The sequence below is a fragment of the Scomber japonicus genome, chromosome 10 (genome assembly GCF_027409825.1).
Source record: "Scomber japonicus isolate fScoJap1 chromosome 10, fScoJap1.pri, whole genome shotgun sequence".
In the NCBI taxonomy this organism is placed as follows: Eukaryota; Metazoa; Chordata; class Actinopteri; order Scombriformes; family Scombridae; genus Scomber; species Scomber japonicus.
Genome location: NC_070587.1, coordinates 23,119,206 through 23,142,558, shown reverse-complemented (window position 1 = coordinate 23,142,558; position 23,353 = coordinate 23,119,206). Strand labels below are relative to the sequence as shown.

At 39.9% G+C, this 23,353-nt stretch overlaps 1 protein-coding gene across 2 annotated transcripts in view; it reads left to right on the top strand.

Annotated features, from left to right (window-relative positions):
* Window positions 1–23,353, top strand: part of LOC128366065 (neurocalcin-delta A) — a 69,225-nt gene that overhangs the window by 4,288 nt on the left and 41,584 nt on the right. For both annotated transcript variants that reach the window (XM_053326719.1, XM_053326717.1), the window contains one exon: window positions 14,036–14,101. The gene's annotated coding sequence lies outside the window, so the exon portion shown is untranslated. The remainder of the gene's footprint in view (window positions 1–14,035; window positions 14,102–23,353) is intronic.

Here is a 23,353-nt window from a genome sequence, read left to right as displayed (position 1 = left end):
GGTTTTCGTTGGCTGTTTTTTCCTTATCAAACACAGACCCAGTGTGGGAAACAGTTTCTACATGTGTCCTTCACTTTTCCCAGGATGGATACTTGGAATTGTTAGCATTCCTTATTGAAACCAAGGACACAAGCTACCCGGCAACGTCCAACCAGTTACGTAACGGTCACATTTTATTTATTTATTTATTTATTTATTTATTTATTTATTGAACTCAGCTTTTCTTTTCTTCTTTTTTTTTACTCCCTTTATTGGCAAGTTAATTTTTCAAGATTGCGGCTGGAGAGATTTGGAGAATGTGACGAGGATCACATGGAAGCAATTCAGATCTGAACTCAGAAGGAAGTCACAGTCACATAATATGAGCCTTTCAGACCAAGAAGCTACCAAATCATATTTGCATTTCATGTGATTAAAAAAACAAACAAATTAAACTCAAAATGTCAAAGCATGGCCTTCATTAATTATCCTTGAAGCTCTACTGTACAGACAAATATGGCAGCATCCCACCCGCCCTCGAGTGTACGGAGCTCTGCGGTTGCTCCCTTGTGCCTCTGCTCTGCTCAACACGAGGGTGGCTTAGTGGCTGAGATCAAACAGGATCATCAACTGTCAGCCTCGTGCTTCCCACGGACGCGCCGCTGACAGCTTGAACAAGGGAACATGATGTGCTGCCCACTTTCTTCAGGAGAAGGCCTGGCACACGACGCCCCCTCACTCCATCCATTCACGGGCTGACGATTTATAAGCGCTTGAGTTGCAGTGTGGCTCACTTATGAATTCACCCCAATTAGCTTCAAATCATTTAAAAATGATCACACAGCTCCATTTCACCTGTTTAAATGTATATTTCCAGCTCCAGTAAGTCACAAAGACGGTGGTGAGCAGTAAAGGCAAATGTACGCGATGAAATGACGTTTTAGAAACTGTTTAACTGCATCACTCACGCTTTTTTAAGGCTCTGTGGTTGTCACCTTCAAACAGCTACAATAGCAGAGCATGTAGTGTTGCACCTGTTAGGTTGCAGCAGCAGGTATTCTGCATGATCACACAGTGAACTGATGTCATGGTCTAACTATGTAGCTTGAAGGCAAACTCACTTCTCTGTTTATATTGTCTACAGATGGAAACTACCTAGTAGCCAAATCTGATACAAAGCATCTTTTCTTGTTTCTTGAGATGAGTCATTTGCTCATATAAAACAAGACAGGTGTCAACTTGGTACTCAACATTTCACTTGAAGAGGGGTTGGCACTTACTTTAAAAGTGTAGCTTTTCCGGTTCCACTGAAGTGTAATTCTGAAACTTGCAGGTGGAAAAATCTAAAAAATTAAAAGTCAACAGTATAGTACTTAAGATTTCAAATCAAAGGTTACTCACTCTTAAGATGTTTTCATTTCAGAACACTTGTGGGAGTAGCTATGGGAGTTTCAAAACTTGCTTTCCAAACGTTGAAGTCAGGGCAGGTAGTGTAATTCCTGCTGCCAATTAGTCAAACCACCCAAATGATGTCACTCAGGGATTTTTCTGTGACCACTCAGCCACTCACAGAGCTACTGAACACACTTACCGGTAATACAACAGTTTCACATGCTGCGTTGAAGTCCCATCAAAGAGAAAATTGATATTTATGGCTATAGTAGGATGGTTGTAATTGCTAGAACAGCTGCCTGTAATCTAATCACTAATTGTATTTTATGCGTCTTGTTTTATGTATGAGTACTGGCCCTGTGTATTACATATAGAGAGATTACCTAGAATGAAAGGCACTCCTCACATATCGTGTGTCAGAGTGAGCCTGAAATCTATACACTGATGATGACTAATGACTGAGTGCTGACACCTGGCCTTGTGATTGGTCCGATGGTATTCTCTGACCTATGAGTCACCACAGATATTCCCTGCCAACCTGAAGCACATGGGATCTAGTGGCTTGTATAATATATTTGCATTATTGTGGTTATGAGTCTAATTCATAGTCTTGTCATATTAGACTTTTTACATATGCCACCTATCTTAAATGTTTAACACTTGTTTTTGTTTTTTTATTATTACATATTTTTTATAATCTCAGATAGATATACGCCTTTTCTAATTATTTTCTTTAAGAGGAGCACAGGGAGAAATTAAAACAAGTGTTGTCACTGTCTTTCACTGTGACATCACATCACACTTTATAGTTACATCCTGTTGGCTGCAACTGTCACAAACAACGCTTAAGTTAAATGTCTGCTTGCTAATAGCTTTACATTATGTGGATTATAAAATCCTTTGCTCTATTTTGAATTTGGACCCACATGATGGGTTTTCTATCACTATCATATTTACTTTTAGGATTTGGTGCATCCTTTACTGTGCCCTTCTGCTGGTATGCACCACATCCCTCTGCGGCCTCTCATTCAAATGTCAGCTGTACACACCAGCTGGCAGTTATAGCTTAACTTTGAGTGTGTATGTGTGTGTATGTGTGTCTGTATATCTGTCTATGTGTCCATCTGTCTGTCTGGCATGACTTCTCTCTATTAAGGTCAGATAGACAAACAGAGACCAACTGCCAGTGTCTAATAATGTGGTGACGGCCTTCAGTGCCTGATGCTAAATAGAGCCACATTTCTGTTCCCTCACACACAATCAGAAAAGGGTTTCCATGAAGTCTTTACTGTACTGTATATCAATCAGTCAAGCCCATTGTGAACCTGAATAACTCTTCAGTCTGTCAATCATTACATTCATTATTCAGACCTACAAGAACTTTATTTTGAATTCTAGTCAAGATGCCAACTTTTCCAAAAATACCACACGCCATGCTGAATCCCAAGGGAATAAGAATGGGAATAATAAAATGTAGATTTTTTTTCTCCATCTGGTTTGTGGTGTAAAACATCTGGGGAGTAGATGTTTTACTGAATATAAGCATGATATGTGAGCATGGAAGCTCCTTCCTTACTTTGAACAGTATCTGTGACAAATGACCTCAAATCAAAGCTTTCAGCTGTCAGCAGATTACTTACTGTATATGAAAAAGGTCGCGTGGGATGAAAAATTGTCGGATTGTGCAGTTCCCCTCAGCTCTACAGAGCATTTTAGCATCTTTTGGCTCAACGTTTACTTTTTCCAGCCCACAACTTTACAATTTTGGGTTACACTAACTGCTCTCATCAGCATGCTTCTCAGCTGCAGCTAGGAGCTTGTTTCAGCAAAAAAGGTTTGAAAACTTGAGGTTACTTGCATAACTCTGGTTCTCAGAGTAGAATGAGTGGTATGTCTCACTATGGGAAACAACCCCCCACCCACCCCCCTGTGTATTCCTCACAATCATTTTTCTCTATCTCTTTCTATTTACTATGCCGATCCTGATTGGCTGGGGATCGTGACGTCTGCATTAGGGGGTTCCACCTACTTTTAAATAGCTATGCTATGACTCAGGGGTCATTCAAAATAAGCACCTCTTCTCACTTCATCCCAGCATGAAGGATTGTCTAGTGAGACATCTCACTCATACTACTCTGGGAACTGGGGTTACACAGGTAACCTAACGTTCTCATTTGTAGTATCTTTTCTCTATGGGATATGGAGACTCTCATATTGCCAGACAAGATTATTTCAGCAACTACCAGCACTCAACCAGTAGTACTCCAGTGAGGGTCCTGAGCCCAGAGCAGAGATATCCAGTCTATAAAACCGGACAAAGGTGAGGGGTGAAGATTAGCTCACTGTCACACAAATGCCCTCAATAGAAATCCCTCTAAACAAGGCCCAGGATGTGGTGAGGTCAAGAGTGGAATGAGCTTGCAGGCCCGATGATCCCTGCAGTACCTGGCCTGTATAAGCTGGAGAAATCTCCCCAAAATCCAGTGGGAGAGCCTTTGCTTTGTAATAGGTTTTCCAACATACCCCAGGATACAAAGAGTTGGTCATTTCTCCCAAATCCCTTAGTCCTGTCTATGTAGGTGCGCAAAGCATGAACTGTACACATCAGAAGTGTTTTCCAGGGAAAGAAAAAGGTGGGGAAGAGAAGGCAATAAGGATAGTGTGGGAGCATGGACCAACCACCTTAGATACAAAGGCGGGGTTAGGCAAACTGAGTACATGAAGGGTGCACAGAAAGTGCATGACCCATTTAGCAGATGCCAAAGCCAGCAATGACACTGTCTTCAGAGACAAGTGTTTCCAGTCAGCCTCCTCCAGTCATTCAAAAGAAGGGCAAGAGAGCCCATCCAAAACCACCGCCAAATCCCGTGGGGGGGAACCAACAGCCTGAAAACAGGAAAGAGCCTACGCACCCCTTTCATAAAGCGCCAGACCAAAGGATGTTGGCTGGCTGTTTTACCATCAAACCTTTCATGACATGCAGTAATAGCAGCCAAGTACACCTTAATTATGGAGATGTGTTTATTAAATCAAGTCCTGGAGAAATAAAAAAAAAATCACATTAACCAGTAAGGCTGGGCAATGTGACCAAAATCTCAAATCCCGATTTAGGTCATTTCATATCCTTATATATAATGATACCTTTGCCAATATAACAATTTTTAATTCAATGATTTTTCATTGCAGGTTTAATGAAGCCCTAGAACAAGCAAATTAAGACTACGTTTTGTTTTCACCTTTGTAGAAATAACCTTTAGAATTTGGATCTAAATATGTATCAAATAAGTCACATGTGGAGTCAGTTTCACCAAATTCACAACATGAGATCATTTTCTAGTGCATTAGTGTTGACACATTAAACTAATCAAATGAAGCACTGTATTCCTGAGCCATCCATGAGCATATGAGACAAATTCATCAGCAATTCCTGCGGTCAAACATTTGTGAATTCTATGAATACATTTGAGACAACACGACTATTTCACATTGTTTTTGTGAAACAAGTATCCAGTATCCTGTGCATATAATATACATAAACACATTATGATTATACTCTAATGTAAAGTAAATGTCCCCATTACTGGAGCCGTTGGGAGACACCTCTGTCAACATCACCCAGGTGTTCAAAGTCAGTGTGGAACATTTACCCCAGCAGAGAATCATACCATAATACATCCATTTGTGAACCTCCGTAATGGGCAGCAGCTGTGGCATTTCAGTGTGGTCTCCCTTTGTCTGTCTCCCTATGTCATTGCAGCAGCTCTGTATGTGGCTTCAAACATATATAAAGCACAGTGAGGGTCCTATGTTAAAAGATCAGATCAAACATTGACTGACAGATTTTTTTTTACTGTCATTTGTGTCATACTAAGGCTATAATAGGATGACAGCAGCTGTAGCTCCCTGTCCACATAGTTATGAGCCTTTGTTACTAGACATGAAACAAGCTGCTGATAAAATTCACTTTGATATATGTCTCCATAATAAATGTCACTAGCAGAATAAAGTAAATAGCAGCATAGTTATTTTTCCTTTGTTGCTGCTGCTAACATCAGACGTGTGTGTCACCTTGTACAACAGCTGCTATACTTCAGAGATAGAGATAGCCTTATGTAGAGATACTGTAGATAATACACAGTGAAGAAGAAAGAGAAACAGAATGCAGACATGATAGAAGATAGTAGACCACTAAAAAGCAAACAAGAGTCAAACAGTTAATAACAAGTATGTATTTTCAATCAGAACAGCTAAAAACAATGGTATGTGCTATGACACCCTTAAACCACACAATCCATTACCTCACCACCAGCTACACACAGTGACAGGCCGCTGCCAAGGCCAGACAGACTGTCAGAAGTGGTGGCATCAATAGCAGCGGATTGTGTTGGAAGAGTTGAGAGGAGTTGCTAAGCTTCACTGACAGGCTTTGGCTTCACACTCCGGCTGGTCAGGAGTCCATGGGCATGCCCTGAATTAGCACAGGGCTTTCCCACTATGTGAGAATGCGATGCAGCTGGAACGACTGTCACTGTCAGCCAAGTGTGAAAACCTGAGTATGCAACTGACTTCACTGGGATTTTTCAGGGGCCAAGAATATGTATTTAACCCCTTAAGCACGAACTCTTAGTTGTTAATACACCTGTAAACATTAACTTAAGAGATATTAGACATATTTTGGATGAGTAATTGATTGTGTGTGTGTGAACACAGTGTCCTATACACAGTGCAACATTAAGCCCAAAGAACATGCAGAGGTGTTACAAATGTGTGTTTTATGATCCATAAGAAAAACAATAGTTACCAATGTGTATGATCATTTGTGAATACATTTAGGGTTTTTTATAAATGCATATTCCCATCCATCAGATAGGAAATGTTAATGCCATAATTTACTCACAAATTGTCATAAATCATTTTGAAAGTGAGATTTCTTCTTTCCTCTAAAGATCATTTTTAGATTAGAAACATTACACTGATAGCAATACATTTTTTAAACCTTTTGAGAGGCTCATGTTGTATTTTGATGTGGGACTGGTGTTACAGAGTAGGATGACTCTCAGTAACAATAATCCTGGAAATCTTCCATGAGCCACGAGCAGGAAAACTGTATTATTATTAATTCAGTTCTGCCAGAATGAAACATACCATGTTTGTATCTTGTTTAACACAACACAGTGATAATTAGTTGTAATTTCTAATTTGGGTTTAAGGGTTTTAAGGCCCTCATGTTTCCTCCTAATTTTAATTCAGGTCCATTAATACTGGTTACATGCCCCTTCATTCAATGTTTATTAAAAATGTGTATTATACATTGAAATTGCAAATGTTGCTTACTAAATGCAGCATACTGTATTTTTCTTGAGTTCCTTCATCCAAATACTGGAGGCCCTGATGCAAAACTGTGTTGCTGATTATCTTAATTAATCTTTTTTATATATTATATATTATCTAGTGAGAGTTTAAAGGATGGGCAACAACAGTCAGGAGTCCAAATGAACATTAAATAGGTTTTTCTTTCCATAATCATTCCTCCTGTTCATGTGTGGGGGACAAAATCCACAGTCCTTCTAAATGATATGAAGCTTCAACTGTCAAGATGAGTCCAAACAAATACAGTACAAAACCTTTTTCAGTGTTCATATGGACATATTGTTTTAAAATAGACTTGAAAATCTGTGAACGAGTCCTTTAACTTGGAGAACATGACTCCTGACATTGACATGACATGAACAAGAGGGGTTTTACTCAAGACTTATTGGACTTTCTGGAACTACAGAAACAGTCCAGTCCAGTCACGACGGCAGAGTAGCGTTACAGAGTAGAGTTTCTTCCCTTACAAATGATCTTTGTATGAGGACAGACATTGGCTGGAAACAGCACAGAAACCAGACGACACACAAGTTTAATTTTGGCCTCTTGTCAGGTTACTCACAGAATTAATGTTAAGTAGCAACAGCTGATATAATCTGCCGCTGGAGACATTTGTCATTATAACCCATAAAAGTGAGTCAGTGGCAGCTAAATATTTTATAAAGATGAAGGTGGGTTAACTGTCAGAGCTTTGGAATATATTTGAACCATTCTCAGTTTTAGATTAGGTCTGATTCACTCACAAAAACACAGTCGAGCACAGTAATGAAACGATCAGCATCCTTAATTTACAAAACACATTTATGACCATAACTGACATTACATCCACAAACCTTTTTACACTAAAGCAAACGAATATATATGCACATGTAGACACGCGCGTTCTCTTCTCTTCATGTTTTCAGCTCTGCCACCCAGAGCGCAGGAGAGAAGAGGTAGGATGAAAGCTTCTTGGAGCGACAGTTACATGAGAGAGGAGCGGTAACGAGTGGGCTGGAAACCGTGACAGCCGGCCTGCCGCAAGTAAAGGGGAGCGCGAGAGAGAAAGAGTGAATAAGGGGGGAGGGGGGGGGGGGGGGCTACATGTAGGAGTATACCACAGCGAATATTGGTAGGAAGACAACATGTTGCAGCTGCAGCCCAGTTTTATTGAGCAGATGAGCGAATGAGCAAGCAAGCGTGTCTCGTCCAGACACCCACACCGCCTGGGCTGGAGTCCTAGGAGATTAGCAATACATTGTTACCACTTCTGTGTACATTATGTTGTTGTCTTTTTTAATACCTCATAACATTTATTTTACATCGCCCTGGTTCATATCTTTTATACTACCCATTTTCTCCATATCATTTCTTTATTGTTGCAGATTTATTAATGAATCTACCCACTTGTGTTCCAGTGTTTGAGCAATTTCATTACATAACTACCTCGGTTACTACTTAGGCAGTTAGAGAGAATGTTAATAGAGGTATTATTAGCAGGAGAAACTCTCTTCTTGTTTACAAAGCTTCTCACATTTATTTGACTGTGGTGTCAGGCTTTCTCTCACAATAGTGTGAAATATCTAAAACAGCGACCTGTATGGAAACAAGTACCCCTGTGTAAACAGAAGCAGGGCTGTTCCTTAATGGACATCTTCATTTGCTTCGTGATCATTTGCTTTGAGGTGCAAATATTTAAATTCATTTACATAAAGTATACCACTCGTATTCCTGCTTTCCATACGGTTTGGATACCTGCGCCTTACCACTACTGGAGCGACCGTGATCAGAGGCTGTGATGGGTTTTTTATACAACTATGATGGCTTTGACAGAGTGGAAATCTCTGTCATGCTGAGAGAGACATCATGACGCTAAAATAAAATGTAGTAGGTTATTGATAATTCATGCTGAAGCCCTTGAGTGGCATATTTCCTCGTTGAGCTGTCAGTATCAGTGCTGTTTGGTCATTTCTAAAGATGCTTTATCCTCATGAATATAACAGGAATAGAGCCCGACAGCTCCCCCGCTAATAAAATGTTAATCCCTTGAATGATGCTGTCCTCCTTCTCATTGGACGCTGTTGCTAGTGTTTGATGTTTTGCATGAATGCAGACACACACACACACACACACACACACATACATACATACACACTCACTGGCGTTTTTGACTCTTGATCACTCTCTCGGTGTTGAATGTTCTAGTTTTTTACACCTGATTCTCGCTGCTTTTTCTTACCTACCACGTGCACGGAACATGTTGCCATGGCATCAGTTTAAAAGAAAAAATAAAAAAATAAAAGGTCTCCCTGTTTTTGTCGTATTTTGTTATAAAAGAGAACCAAACCTCTCCAAACTCTGCTTTTCTCTACCTCACTGCATTTATTTTCCTTAAAATCTCTCCTTTTTTCACCCAGAGACTGAAACCAATGCGTCTCCACACAGGGGAAGGAACTGAAAAACAACACCGTCTTTACAAAGAATGAACTGGAAAAAATGGAATGAAACTCCGCTACGGTGGTTAAAAGATAATTTTCAATGTCCTTTCAGCCAGGATTATATTATGACATAATTGTATTACCTTTTTTTTTTTCAGCACCGGTATGAACATTGTACTCATAAATCTCTTCCCTGCCTGTGGGTATTGTCTGATTATATAACAACCTCTTTTTAATACTATCTACTTACTATTGGGCTGCTAAAATGGCTCTGAGGTGATGTAATGGTATTGAATAGGATCACTTGCCAGAAAACAAAAGCTGGACTCCATCACGGATTGTTAGACAAGCCTCTCTATTTTTAGTTGTAGTTGCAGCTCTTTCCTCTCCTCTCCATACTATAGCATCAAAAGTTTAATTCTGTTAGTGAGCCAGACGTCGGGTTCCTTATACAGTCATCAGACAGGACAACTTGTAGGTCATTAGTATTTGTGCAGTTTCACGAATGGCGTGTGAAATATGCACGAGCCCTGGACAATCTGCGGCCGCTACGTATATATTGTTTGTGCGTGTGAGAAAGCAGGCAAAGTGAGAGTCAGAGCTCGAGCGTGCATAAACACCACCGCTTCTGCTTTCACTCATGGGACTATTAAAATTGCCCTGAGCCAAACCAGCTCTTACTAAACCAGGGGAAATAATGCCTTTTGATTTGAAGGCATCTGTGGATTGAGGGAATTGTTGTTGGAATGTATTTTGATGGATTGACTGTTATCCGTGGTACAAATCCCGGCATTTTGTCACGCACCAATCTCTCTCCATCATCTCTCTCTCCTCCTTTGATGTTCGGGTCGTTAGATGCTGAAATAAAGTTGAATTTATTGCAGCGAATCAGCCGGGTTTTTTTTGTCACTGAAATGACAAGAGACATGTTTGCTCCCCTATCAGCAAGATATTTATGGAGAAGCTTCCCGACATAATTACCTCACACTAACAAGCATTGTTATCACATGGTAAAAATGTGTGCGTACTTGTCTTCCAAAGCGCAAAGCCTTCCCACTGAGAGACTATTCTGGGAAAGCTTGAAGCAGCAACACCTTATGTTTGGAGTTGCAGTTGTAGTTGTTACGGAAGTCCTTTCACAAGAATCTTCCCCAAAGAATGAAGCGATGCACCAAAATAATCATTCAAAAATAAATGTTCAGAACTACGCATGTTTCTAATGAATGTGATGTAACTTCTCAAATTAGTTGCAAGCCCCATTAACAATGCTGAGAGGCCAAACTAGCCAACGAATGAGGTGAACTGTGATACAAAGAAGAAGCAAACAAAGCTTTTTAAAAAGTGAAGACCATCAGAATCATAAATGAATTGTAATGTGGCCAGGAACTGAGATCTCTGACATACATAATGCATATACAGTGCATTCAGAAAGTATTCAGGCCCCTTCACTTCCTTCACATTTTGCTATGTTTGCAGCTTTATCCCCCCCCCCCCCCATATCAGTCTATACTTAATACCCCAGTACCCCTATTAAATATCACATTCACAAGTATTCAGACCCTTGACTCTGTACTTATTTGAAGCACCCTTGCCAGCGATTGCAGCCAAAGGTATGACGCAACAAGCTTTGCACACCTGGATTTGGGATTCTTATCTGCAGATCCTCTCAAGCTCTGTCAGGTTTTATGGGGACTGTTGGTGGACAGCCATTTTCAGGTCTTTCCAGAGATGTTGGATTGGGTTCAAGTCAGGGCTCTGGTTAGGCAACTTAAGGACAATCACAGAGTTGTTCTGAAGCCACCCCAATGTTGTCTTGGCTGTGGTCTAAGGAGCATTGTCCTGTTGAAAGGTGAACCTTTCATTAAGGAGATTTCTGTATTTGGCTCTGTTCAGCTTTCTCTCAACTTTGAATAGCCTCCATGTCTCTGTCGCTTAGAAACACCCCCCCAGCATGATGAACATCACTGTTGGGATGTTATTGAGCAGGTGCCTGGTTTCCTCCAATTATGATGCTTAGAACTGAGGCTAGTGCAATCTGTTTCTCACATTCTGAGAGACCTTTAGGTGCTTTATCGCAAACTCCAAATGGGTTTTCCTGTGTCTTACATTGAGAAGAGGCTTCACTCTGCCATAAAGCCCATATCGGTGGAGTGTTGCAGTCAGTGATGGTTGTCCTTTCAAAGTTTCTACCATCATCACACAGGATCTCTGGAGCTAAGCCAGCGTGACCATTGGGTTCTTGGTCATCTCTCTTACCAAGGCTGCAAACTGTAGGAAGAGTTCTGCTTGTTCCACACTTCTTCTATTTAAGAATGATGGAGGCCACTGTGGTAACATTTTGTAGCCTTCCTCAGATCATTGCCTCAAAGAATATCTCTGAGCTCTGCAGGCAGTTCCTTCAATGTCATGACTTGTTTTTTTCTCTGATAAGCATCATGTCCAATCAATTGGTATCTACAGTGATTGATCAAAGCTCCCTGTCTGTCTGTGAGCTTTTCTGTTTCACTACAGGCAGATTCCCCTCACCCACTAAAATCAATAAATCCAAAAAAACATATCGATTTCTTCATGTGGAGCTGATGCAAACTATTTAGGTTCAGTAAACGTCTGTCAGTCAGCCTGGTGAAGACCCTTTGGACAGCCACTGTCCTCTGAGCTCCTCGGTAGTGGGGGGCTGCTTCTGTGAACAGAGACACTGAACGTAGGTCAGAGATCATCATCATTGAATGAATCGTTTTTTCTGAAGAATGAATTGTTGCAAATTCGTGTTTCTGTTGCAATTTCATATCATTGCCATTTCACATTTTCATGTCTTTATTCATCATGTCCCCGAAGTGTTCACCCACGCTTGGACTTTGACCAATTTGATCTTTTTTATGACATTAACTGCACCCCCTTGCAATGACTTGTCGTTTAGACTCTTAAGCGGAACTTGTTCTTAATCATTAATGGTAAGCCACATCACAGTTTACAACAATGTGAATCTCACTTGGGGACAGTAACAACTGCGTGAAGATTCTGATGCTGATGGAAATTGTTTGAGGGAATACAACATGAAGCCAATTTAAAAAAGGCTCAGTTATCTTCTCCTTTTCAGCAATACACATCTATCTGAGTCATGTCCACTGCAAACCCTCTGTTGAGTGTGAACTGTGCTCACTATACAGCAAATGCACAGAGCAGTTTCATATTCAGTAATGAAGTGTGGGGAATATAAGTCACATACATCCATCATGTGTTGCAGTGGTAATATCAGTCTTGTTAGAAGACTCATACAGTCTATAATGATCTCTAGTGGAGCTAGCAGAGGCAGTTCTGTCTCCCATTGGGACACCAGTTGACCAGCAGTGGAAAACGGCTTTGGCTCTAAATGTATGAATGATATTTTTTAGCTCTTTAACAAATGCTTTCAGCTCAGACACCTACACCACCTACATCAGTATTTAATGTTGACTGGTAGATTTTCTTTCTAGGAGTAAGAATCAACACCATCACTCAGAGTTGAGTCAGGTGTGTGTGTGTGTGTGTGTGTGTGTGTGTGTGTGTGTGTGTACATTTTACATTACAAGTGTGTGTTTAGGAACTGTTGATGAATTCCTCTCTATTTATACTGACTGAAAACAAAAAAATCTTTTATATGTATGTCTTACATATCATTTTTTTTCTGTTCGGGATGAAGGTTGTATAACAGTGGATATGCTTTTGCACCTACACACCCACAAACACGTTCTCACACATGCCGAGTCGTCGGCTCGCCTGCAGAGTTTGTGGTTATCAGGCTGCGCTCTACCAGAGGAGGTGTGTTATTTGAGAGAGAGTGTGCCGGGAAGTGTGAGGACAGGAACTTCAGGAGCTGTACCAAGGAAGGTAGCTTTTCCTCAGAGAAGGGCACCCGACAGGAAATAGCTTTAATGGCATGAGGTTGTATTATAATAGCTGAGAGAAACAACTCGTACTCGCAGAGAGCAGGTCATGTAGCTTGGTATTTATAAAGAATACGGAGAATTGAAGGGTAATTCTCATGATATGACTCAGCTCTGTGGTGAAAAAGCATAACAATGAACAGAAATCCTCCACTGCTGAATAGATGGACCATTGTCATTTTGTTATTCTCAATTCACCGCTCATACATATTACAGTCACGACATCGGTTATAGTTTTATTCTTGTTTTTTTTTGGTGTCTTAATGAAACAGCATTCATTTCTCTTTATACTCTGTGACTAGAAAAACAAGCTTTCTAATCCTTTAAACAGTTTCCTTGAACTATATATACTCTTATCATGTAACCTTTTCACCTTCTGCCTTATGTTAGGACTCCATTTCTCTACAGTGTATTAACTTCTCCATATTTTCTCATATTTACTAAATACCTGTCACATATTTGGTGATGTTTACTTCCGGACATGTTTGATGATGTGGTTTTGGTGAGTCCATGAAAACCTAAATCCATAAAAGAATGGGAAATGCGTGTCCAAACGTTGAACCAGTACTTCACATGACCTCATACACGCATTTTACCAATGTGCGTAACTCAAACGTGTGGGTTCGATCTGTAAAAACTTTGCTTATTTGCTTTTCGACAGACTTGATAGCACAGAGATGTTTTTCTGCATGCAAATAACACTCATCAGTTTAGAGGCATTTGTTTTGGCCTAAAGTGAGATTTGGACCTTGGGATATTTCCAACTCTTTTACTGTTGTCTGCTCTAAATATAGAGGGCTCACGGACCATGATTAATTCGAGTAATTCCTGGTTAATTAGGCTATTGCACTGTGGGAAGTACAGTAGTTTTTATTCCCCAGCAGACTCTGAGAACTTGCATTTATTTGACTTTTAACTATTTGAAACATATTCTTCTTTTCTTTTTTCTTTCAGATCTGACTCGGTGTGCCGCCTGAGAGGCAACAGACTTCCCTGTGAGCCTAGAAGACAACACTAAAGGTTTGAACTTAAGAATTAAATCCATCCATCTGTCCTTAAAAGTCACTTAGAGCATTGAAAGTAGCTTTCACAAAGTCAACAAGAACACACTGACTGCCTCATTGGGGTTTACTGATGGATACAAAGACATATCTGGGCAATTATGTAATGGTTCTAATTTGTTATGATTACATACAATACATACGTTACTGTACATTTTCATAATTATGTCATAGCATAGAAACATTTTTAGAAACTGTGACATGAGGAACATCATGACACACTAAACAGAACCAGAGAGTAGTGTGTATCCGATTAGCACGTCTTGTTTTTCCACTTAAGTCTGATCTCCATGTGGATCTGAAGGGTTTAGAGCTCAGCAGATTTATTGTCTTTATGTAATCATAACATAACACAATTCTCACATTAAGAAATTGTAGCTCAAAGTGCTAAAGTTTAAATTTAGTGATTTTCTCAGAAGGATGAACACAAGATGGACTTTTTTTTTTTTTTTTAAGTGTTATCTTGATTTTTTTTTGTACTTCCTACCTGTACGTAAGCTCCAGAAATGAATTTAGATGAGTGTCTCCTCTCCTGGTGTCTGACGTCCAGGACAGTAAGCTGTTGGGTGGTCAAGCTGCAGCGTCCATAAGCCCTGTTGTTTTTGGTCAGTGTCGTTTCCCATGACTCAGAGATGAGCCAGAGGAAGCCCAATGTGATTTCCACACAGTTCCCAGGCCCCCAGATCCCTCCAAACACAGGACATTACACACACACACACACACACACATACACACACGCACACACTCGATCATAAATCAGAGGCAAGTATGTGTGTGTGCATGTGTCTCTGTGTGCGACTAACATTTAAAGAGATGAATGGCCTGAACATCCTTTGCTCTTTGATACACACACACACATGCTCTCTCTAACTTGTCAACCATACACGCACATACACACACATCTATATACACACACAGAGGCCTGCAGGGCTCTTAGACTAAGGGACAGCTGCAGCTTCTCCAGTTAAGAGGCCCACTGCATATAACAAGGGCAGTCTGTAACTCTGCACTCACACTTACACTTCAGGTCACTCGCTATCAGTGAAACCTCTGAACTTCCTTAAGATGAAATCCACTTATCTACAGTATATAATAATGCCCAGTTCACTCCTGCTCAATATCACTTAAAATAATAAGTAATTACCAAATCCTATCCAATTTAATACAGTTTATTTTTATTTTTAGACCCAAGAAAAGTTAAGCCAACTGCAACAAAAGTCAGCTCAGCCTTCATTAGTGAGACTTCATTCTTTCACTGTTTGATATTTTCTATGCCCGCCTGTCATTTCTGATGACAGTTTGGATCCTCCTGGGCATGGATGATACCAGTCTTCAATCTGTGGAGAGATGAACTGTCATCCTTCACAGATCATTCTTTTTGAGCTGCTCTTTGCTGGAGGGATTTTGATGCTCCACTTTCCTGCTTTGAAATACTCCACAAAAGGTGTTCTATTGGATATAAGTTAGGGGACTAACTCAGCCAGGTCATAGTTTTCTTTTACTTTTTGTCTACTTTTAAAACTTTCTTTTTTTGCAGTGTCTTCCACAGCCTCATATCAGCACCACCCCCCCACCTCCATGTTTCAGGGGTTGGCACTATGCATTCACTGTGGTAGTCCTGGCAAGGTCCTCGCCAGACATGCTAGACCCCACTCTGATCCAAACTCATTTATTTTGGTTTCATGTGACCAAAGAATGTGCCGTCAGTATTCACCAGGCTTCTGTTCATGTTCTTTGGCAGAGTTTCATGTTCTTTGGCAAAGTTTTGTGCCATTTTGCGAGTTTTCTTTATTTGGACATCATCCATAGAGTTTGACTTCATACAGTGTCCTTTGCTCTGAAACGCCGATTTTCCACAGATAATCCTTGAGCCAAGTTGGAATTACTCGGCCTCCTACTTCTCAATACATGGTTGCATAAATAGAGAATTCTGTGCTGTCATTTTTCCAGGACAGCCACTGTGCCTTCTGTTAATGCTAGTAAGGCTCTTTCTGGAACTCCTAACCACTGCTGCCACTGTGTTCAGTAGCCCACTGATGGTCTTTTACCCTCTCTCGTCTTTATCAAGTCTCACATTCTGGTTTCTTAATTGCTCAGGTATTTTCTCATCATATGGAGCCATGTTTCACCCAGATCAACACTGAGACAGTTGTGTTGTTCACAGTATCTTTTATAACCTTGTTCAGGCACTTTTTTAAGGCAGTTAGTCTTAATTGGAAGTCACAGGTGTTCTCATTTTTGTTTCACTGAGGTACGTTGAGGCCAGTTTTTTCAATCTAATCTGTTGTTCATTCCAAATAAGATCTAATGCCTACACTTGACTTTATTTTTTTATTCCCTAATATCGATATCGGCATTTTCCCCAGAAATCCATTATCAGTAGGGCCTTAGTACACATAAGAAAAACTTTAATAATACTTGAAATACATATGTAAACATGCACATGTTAAATGCGACTCCAATAAGTGTTTTTGGTTTTAATAATGATGATAATAATAAATGTAATTAGTATTGACCTTTCACAAGTGCTTCCCAAGAATAACATTTGAAAAGACCATAAAAACATACAGATATTAAAAACAAATGAAATAAAATCATCAAATCAATGAAGCAGAAGCAAGAAAAACAGATTAAAACATAGAGGACTATAAAAATATAAAAGCAAAACACAAACAAAGGAAACACGCAAGAGATTAACTGCACAAATATTTGGTAGCTGCTGCAAAATAAAACAGGGAACAAGCTGTGACCTCTGCATAGTATGTATTATAATATCAGTGGAGTTTAAGACACCCAGCACTATTGTATGTGTGTGTTCATGTTTGTGTGTACGTTCCTCTCACAGACTGCATTTAAAGACACATTTTTGAACTTGAAACTATTGACTTGGGTCAGTTCGTCCTTGCAGTGTAATTTGGCAGAAGTGGTTGCTGTCCCCATTAGGGTTGGGGGTAAGGGGGAAGAAGTTTGGCACGCGTGTGTGATAGACAAAGTGTGTATGAGAGCGAGTCTGACAGCTCAGTAGATTTCTCATTGTGATTAGAGTTTCTGCTGTGATTTATTTGTTGTTTATTGAACAGCAGTAGTACATCATTATCTGTTTTTCCTTCACTTGGCATTATTTGTATCCTTTAAAGGAGCATGACCCCCGTTTTCCTGCTTTGTTGTTTTGAAGGACCCCCTGGTCTGTCCCTGAGGTCAGGCTCTATATAACGAGGGTCAAGTTTGGTAGGATTACCTCACCTTCTCTGACAGCCTTCCCGTCTTAGCAAGAATTCACAGCAGTAAAAGCTGGTGGTGTTATTTTAAATTGAATGTGATGCTTTGGTGGAGTTGATGGAGAAAACACTAGTGTATACTGGTAGTAGAATACTACTGTTGTGACAGGTCAATGTACATGATCCAACAAAGTCCAGTTTAATTGATGTGTAGATCAGTTACTATAATAACTGTAAGATTACTAGACACTCATTATAGACTCATTATAAGATTACATCGACTGTGACTTCCTTATTCCATTGTGAATTTAGCAAAAAAAACTATTGTAATGATTTTGATATGGACATAATACTTTTGGGTCTTGCTTCAAAAGAATACGATGCTGAGAGAAGCTTTTTGAACAGTTTGACATTCTGAACAATTCATTGATTTGCTATCTTGCTGAGAGTTAGATGAGAAGATCAATGCCCCGCTCTAATGTATGTCTGCTAAATATGAAGCTTCTGACAGCTTAGCTTTACATAATGGTTAGAAGGTTAGAAAGTCCTAATTAAGTAAGTGGAAAAACGTCATGTTATGGTTTTATGCAGGGTTATGTATTAGACTAGGTCTTAGCTGGAAGCAGTGAAGTCTTTGCCGGTTGCCTGGCAACCTCATGGTTAAGATAAGACTCGAGACAGAAAACAGAGAAATATCGAATTCTAGTTTAACTGTCGACAAGAAAGTTAATTAGCATATTTCCATATTTCCACAATGTCAAAACAATAGGTGTTAGTGCTCTGCTGTGGCTTTCCATGAAGTATATTCATCCAACTTGCTGTATATTTCACTTATCCATCACTTAGTGTAAAACCAGTACTGTTGTGACTTGTGGATTTCTAACATGATTTTTTCAGTTGCACAAACAGAGCATTACTGAGTTGTGATGTGCACAAAACTGGAACACATCAGAACATTCCTGAATAAATAAAGTTATTTACCACACTCTTATTTTATCTGTGCATGTAATTCTGATGCAGATGTACAGCAGACCATGATAAAGAGGCTGTTACTAATATGTAACTTTATCACTGCCCATTTGGAAAACCTCATAGTGGAATAACACATCATCTCTTATGTGGATTTCCAGGCTCAGTGTGATGATCAATAAATTATAGACAATGTATATATATACTGTACATTGAACATCCCAGTAGGATACCCCCAAGTAGATGGCTTAATGAAAACAAATTGTCCATATACAGTACCTTATTCCTTGACCAGATGTTGGTGCAGTACAGATTCAGGGTCAAAAACACAATTGTCTTATTAATGTGCATGAGTGTAACAGCTGACAGTAATTATCCAAAGGTGTAGACAAAGTGTGTGACTCACAGTCCCAAAAAAATCACGATGTCATGAATGGCTGCTGTGTGCTTACTGTGAATCGTTTTATAGGTGAGCTGCATCTATCAATCCCCTCCATGCCAGCAGATACTCATCAATATGCAGAGACAATGGCTCTATTTCTGTATGAATATGATTGACGCTTGTGTGTGTGTGTGTGTGTGTGTGTATATGTGAGGCTGTGCTTGCATCAGAGGAGCAGAGCATGACTCCTAGGGGAGGATGCGACGCGTCTCTTTCTCGCTACTGATTCCCAACCTGCCGTTTTCTGATAAGAGAGGGACCGAGACGATTGGGCTCTGCTTAATCCCGTCTCTGCATCTGCCATGAAGAACAATAGATGGGACACACTGGTCATGAGTCCTTTCTTCTGGTGTCTGTTTATAGCTTCTGAATCACCAAGGATGGAGTGGGTTGTAAATGCTGTTGAGTAACTCTTGAGACACTTTGCTGATTGTATAACAAACCTTTTGTCACACCCAATTTCCTGTTTTTTTCTCAGCCAGCTTCCGCAGCTAAAAATGCGATTAAACAAATAAATTATGCAAATAGCGTTCTTCTTGCCACTGTGAATTATGAAGAAATAAAGACACGTTAAAGGTTGAATAATACACACTAAATGAGAGTCTTAACGCTGCTTTGACTCATGAGGAGAAAGCATTTATCATTTGAGTGCTCATTGAGATCATTTTTCATATTTTACATGGAATTCAGACCATTAACATCACTATAATGTCTGGTGTTTGTGATAATTAGTTTAAAATTCAGTTTATGAACCATGTAAACAGTCAAATGTTGCTCATTTCACCATCTCAACAAACTGAATATGTGTCATCTTCTTCTTTTCTGTGTAAATTGCAGCATTTGTCAGCAGGCTGTTTTTAGCCACATCTGTAATACGGCTTTTGTGATGGTGAAGTTGGTCAGAGACTGAATGAATAATGAACCATAATGACTTTGGTAAGCCCCTGACTTTTCCTCTAGTGCAACCATGACGTCGACATTTGTGGTTTTGAGTGAAATGTCTTGGCAACTGTTGAATTGCCGATGGTGCCGATGATTCACGACCTCTTCGGTATGCATTTGAATTTAGTCACCTCCTAACTGTTCATTTAGTGTCTTCATCTTTCCCATCAGCCTCAGCAAGGGCTGGATGATACTGTATATCAGATTAATTCAATTAACACCATGTGCATTATTTGTACAATGTCTAAATCCTGAAAAATATGCAATTACAGTATCGACAAAAAGTTCATCTGGTACTGATAATCAATAGCTGTGTGGGATAACTTGTATTTTATGCATAATGATAAGAGTGATGACAGCCTGCAGGTGATGCTTGTACGTCTAAAAAAATGAGTATAATATAGTCTTAATGAAGATGCATTCTAACATGCATGCTAACATGCTAAACTAAGATGGAGAACATGGTAAACAGTATGTTGTGTTCCATTTATACTCAATAGTTGGAATTTTAGAGTTCCCAGTCAAAAATGTCAACTGGAACACCCCCCTGAAGTTGGATTTGAGACTCAGAAGGTCAGAGGAACCTCACCAGCCCCAACCTCAAAATCCAAGATGGCAGCCCTGTGTATCAACAGCGTAAAGTTGTTATAACGGGCATTAACTTGTTAGCAATGACATTTGGAGCATGTTAGCATGGCAGTGTTAGCATTTAGCTCAAAGCACCACTGCCTTTAAATTGAGCCTCACAGAGCTGCTAGCATAGACTCAGTCTTGTTGATGTATGTCCATTATATGCTTTGGTGCTGTCACATGCAAGAGTTCCTGCAGGATTTCGGTGGTTGCCTAGCGACACCGCTCTGATGGCGCCGTCCAGTGTGTCGTCCTCTGTTCTTACTCAGTAGTTTAATGTGTTCTACTTTGTGATTGTGAAGACAATCTCTTAATGAAAGATCTGTTCCAAACTTTAATCCTATTTGTGTCATGATTATATTATATTTATTCAATTATCCTTTAAAATGTGATTATTGTGATCACCCCAGTCCAAGCTCATAATGCTCATAATGCTCTCAGGCTAAAGTTACAGTGGCTGTGTTACTATGGAAACAAAATAGGGTCATAAGTATGGTAGCAGTGTGTCACGATTAATGAATGTGTGAAAACATTTAGTATGACGACATTCAAATATGTGAATGTGTAAAAATGAACGTGTGAAAAATATCTGAACAAATAGACGTAATCCTAAGATCTGTAGCTGCACATGACATTTTGTGATCTAATGAAAAAGATTTGCACCAATCATTTCCAATATGTGAGTGCATGAAGAAGAGTTGAAATGAAGGTTTGCAGTCTGGGTCAAAGTGCATTCAGTCAGCTGACCTTGTGTCGCCTCCTCCTTCTCCATCGTTTCTCCTCCTGTAATTGATTTTCTTCATGTGTTTCCTTCACCCAGCTGGCCTTTACATTATCTCACTGGACCACCACACATCATATATCCGTCATTGTTCTGATTCATAAAGATCTGAGCGCAGGGGTCTCAGAGGATGAATCCATTCTTCAAGCGCATACTTTATATGAATTAACTGTGGTATAAATTCAATTCCTTTCTGTAGTTTAGACCATATTATAAACTATTTGAGTGATAACCACTAAAATTGTAAAAGAAACACACATCTTATTGTTTAAAATAACTCACAAATGAACTCACAATAGCACTATATTAAATACATTTAATTTCCCTCCACAGTCATTATTGTAACACCACCTCTTTTGCTAATTAAATCATCTAATAACCTCTTCAGATTTTTACATTTTTCAGTGCAGCACTTTAATTACAAACTGTCCAACTGACTAATATTTTTCTTCCCATTTTAGTTTATTGCTCACTAAATTACCCAATGGCTGTGACTTCTTTTGAATGAATGTACAGCGTCATCATCTTTTCTCCTTACACAACATAGACCTCTGAGATGCGTTTGTCACTTGTTTTGGCGGTGCATCAGATTAGCCGTTGTTCGGCGAGGTGCATTGGCTCGCCCACCTCGTGTATTGCGGTTGCATAACGCACGAAGAGGAGATTTGTTTTTAAACGTCCTAGTAAGCTCATTTAAGTGAGTGATGAATTAACCTGTAGGGTTGATGTAAAGCCGTGAGAGCAGCAGTGTGGAAGCCGCTCCACAGGTGCTGCAGGTAACCCTCTCTTAATCTCAAGGTGCAAGATCTTAAGAGAGGATTTCTTACAGTATGTGAATTTATGCATGGCTGCATATTTACATATCTGGTGATTGGGGGGAGGGGTGGGGGGTGTATGTGGATGTCCCTCTCTCTCTCTCTCTCTCTCTCTCTCTCTCTCTCTCAGGACAGTACATAGTTACATTCGCAACCATATGGTGTGTGGGAGAGGAGATCACTTCCCTGACTGTCAGCCAGGTTTCTGCTGAGTCCTGTGTGTGTGTGTGTGTGTGTGTGTGTGTGTGTATATGTGTGTACTGTACGTTGTAATTGGCAGTTACATACCGAGGCTTGTAATTGTGCAACACTGCATTCTCACCATCATTTTCATCTCCATGTGTTGCTTGTGTTGACAAAAACTGCTGCACATCCCTAACAGTTACTCATAAGGGCTAGAGCAACACTGTGCGTCACACACCTACATGTGCACACAAAGATTGACTTGGAATGCGATGAGACAGGTTTTTTTAAGGTAATGTGCCAGCTTCCTGAGAATTTTAAGGAGAGCAGATAACGTAATTAGAGGGAAGATGAAGGAGCTGGAAAGGTAAGGTAATGATATTACTGCCAACTACAAAGTGTTTTATTTGAGCTCAGTACAGGAAAACGTAACCGACACATAAATTTAATCGAGGAACGGCCAACCAATTTTCACCAATCAGGCAACATGATTTACACACTCTCGTTTGCAGTAGTTCCAGCTGGAGCTTTAATGAATTCCACTGCTTTTAAATCACTACTTGTGATACACTCTTTTTTTTATTATTATTAAAGTATTTATGCATAAACACACAAGCAGCATTCTGCGTGTGGACATGCAGGATTGAATTGTACATCCGTTGGGTGGGGTTGGGGGTAGGTGGGGGGGCAGATAATAGCCAAACCATCCCTAGCTAACACTGGACTATCTTCCTTGAGAACTTCCGATTCCCAGGATTTAAACCATATTGTTATATTGTGACATCACAGCAGAAAAGCTGGCAGCGGCCCAACCGTGGATTCTCTTGAAAACTATCAATCATTACTTTAGTTGCGTGCTCATGCTGACCTAATTTCACGGTACACACCCCGATAAACTGTTCCTGCTGCTCATGGACACAAGTGCATCCTGCAGACACAAAGCATTCATTTCTGTAGGAGATTCATGAGCATATGATCTGAGGTTACGTTACTCACATCATGCTTTTATCACAGCCTCTAATAATCACTATTGTTCACTGTGCAGGATGGTGCAGATGTAGTATCCCAATTCATGTGTGGAAATCTAGCTATTTCAGTGATGTAAAGGGACGCTCTGTTACTCATAACACAGCCTCTAAACTTGACCTCTAATAATTCCATCCACTAGCTTTTTTTTTTCTTTTTTTTCTCAAAATTCATTGAGTTGGACTTGTGAAACACCAAAACCACC